The following is a 2,500-nucleotide window of genomic DNA, read 5'->3' on the forward strand; positions in this document are numbered from 1 at the left end:
TCTCTCTCTCTCTCTCTCTCTCTCTCTCTCTCTCTCTCTCTCTCTCTCTCTCTCTCTCTCTCTCTCTCTCTCTCTCTCTCTCTATCTCTCCCCTCACCCCTCTCTCTCCCCCTCTCCTTCCCTCCTTCCCTCTCCCCTTCCCTCCCTCTCCCCCCTCCCTCCCCCTCCCAACCCCGTGACCTGTCCCCCTTTAAGGAAAAGATCAGCTTGTGGTATGTAGGTCAGTGGGCGGTCCTCTCCTTATCTTTTATCGTGTTTGTCATCGGCAGGACCCACTCTGCGGACCCATTGTGACAGATCTGCGAAATCATGTTTAAATGTCTTCATTATCGGCCAAATGATCAAGTCGGAATTCTCACCCAATTCCCCAATTCACTAGCGTGTTGATTTTTTCTTTGTGTGTGTGTGTGTGTGTGTGTGTGTGTGTGTGTGTGTGTGTGCTACTGGCTTCGTTTCGTTCGTGTTCGATTTTTTTTTCTTTTTTGAATTATTATCATTATTTATTTTTATTATTGTTGTTGTTGTTATTATTGTTTTTATTGTGGTTATTATCAATACGATTTATTACTGTTATCATTATCATCATCATCATTATTTTTAATATTACTTTTATTATTATTATTATTATTATTATTATTATTATTATTATCATTATTATCATTATTATTATTATTATTATTATCATTATTATTGGTAATATCATTATAAACATTATTGCCGTGATTCTTCATATTATCATAATTATTATTGTGACTCATTGTCATTATAATTATTAGCATTATCGTCATGATCATCATGATTTTATATTCATTACTGATATCATAATTATCATAATAATTATTATTATTGTTCTAAGAATATGTAGGTCCGTATTCCACTCTGACATTTTTTTTCGTTTTTTTTTTCTTTTTCTTTCTTTTCATGTTTCTGCTGTATTTCACTTTTTGGTGTTTGTTTCATGCTATGTCTGTTTCCTTAATTTTGTGTTTGTTTTTGTTTCATCTATTTTCTAATCCTCCTTTGTTTCTCTTTACTTCCTTCTTTCTCCCTTTGCGTCTCTTCCTCTTGTTGACAAATACTAAGGTTCTGTTTCATAAGCAGATTTATTTATCGTGTTTCCTGACCTTCTCGCTTTGTTCATTGGTTCATTTTGTTTTCTCTGTATATGTATTTATTTATCTATTTTTTCATCCTGAATTTTTGTTTCGTTTTCTTCATTCTCTCTCTCTCTCTCTCTCTCTCTCTCTCTCTCTCTCTCTCTCTCTCTCTCTCTCTCTCTCTCTCTCTCTCTCTCTCTCTCTCTTCTTCCCTCCTCTCCCCCTTCTCCCCCTTCTCTTCATGTCATTACCAGCTCCCTCACTCAACATCTTTCGCTCACAATTCCATTATTTTCCACCTTGTCTATTTCCACTTTCGTCTTTTTCACGATTATTTTACCTCGTTGCTATCTCCATCTTCGTCTCCCTCCCCCCCTCTCCCCCCCACCCCCTCACACAATCACACTTCCTTCCCTAACCTATATATCTCACCTCCTCCTCCCCCATCACCACCCTTTCCCTCCCTCCCTTTCCCACGTTCCCTCCCTCCCTCCCTTTCTCTCGTTCCCTCCCTCCCTCCCTTACCCACGTTCCCTCCCTCCCTCCCTTAGCCACGTTCTCTCCCTCCCTCCCTTACCCACGTTCCCTCCCTCCCTCCCTTTCCCTCGTTCCCTCCCTCCCTCCCTTTCCCTCGTTCCCTCCCTCCCTCCCTTTCCCACGTTCCCTCCCTCCCTCCCTTACCCACGTTCCCTCCCTCCCTCCCTTTCTCTCGTTCCCTCCCTCCCTCCCTTACCCACGTTCCCTCCCTCCCTCCCTTTCCCTCGTCCCCCCTCCCTCCCTCACCCTCGTTCCCTCCCTCCCTCCCTTTCCCTCGTTCCCTCCCTCCCTCCCTTACCTACGTTCCCTCCCTCCCTCCCTTTCCCACGTTCCCTCCCTCCCTAACCCACGTTCCCTCCCTCCCTCCCTTTCCCTCGTTCCCTCCCTCCCTCCCTTACCCACGTTCCCTCCCTCCCTCCCTTTCCCACGTTCCCTCCCTCCCTCCCTTTCCAACGTTCCCTCCCTCCCTCCCTTAGCCACGTTCCCTCCCTCCCTCCCTTACCCACGTTCCCTCCCTCCCTCCCACGTCCCTCCCTCCCTCCCTCCCTTACCTACGTTCCCTCCCTCCCTCCCTTTCCCACGTTCCCACCCTCCCTTCCTTGCCCACAACCCTCCCCCCACTCCCACACTTCCTACTCCACCCTTTCTTACCCATAATCCCTGGCTGCAGCTTTCCCTCCCTACTCCTTACTCCCCTACAGATCCACATATCTCCCATAGCCTCATCCTCACCCCCATACCAACTCCCGTTTCCTCCCCCCCCCTCCCCCTCTTTCCCCATACACCACACTCTTCTCTCTCTTCCTCCCCCACCCTTGCTCACTCTCACCTCTCTTCCTCGCACAAACCCTTCTCCCATCCCTCAT

The sequence above is a fragment of the Penaeus monodon genome, chromosome 38 (genome assembly GCF_015228065.2).
Source record: "Penaeus monodon isolate SGIC_2016 chromosome 38, NSTDA_Pmon_1, whole genome shotgun sequence".
NCBI lineage: Eukaryota > Metazoa > Arthropoda > Malacostraca > Decapoda > Penaeidae > Penaeus > Penaeus monodon.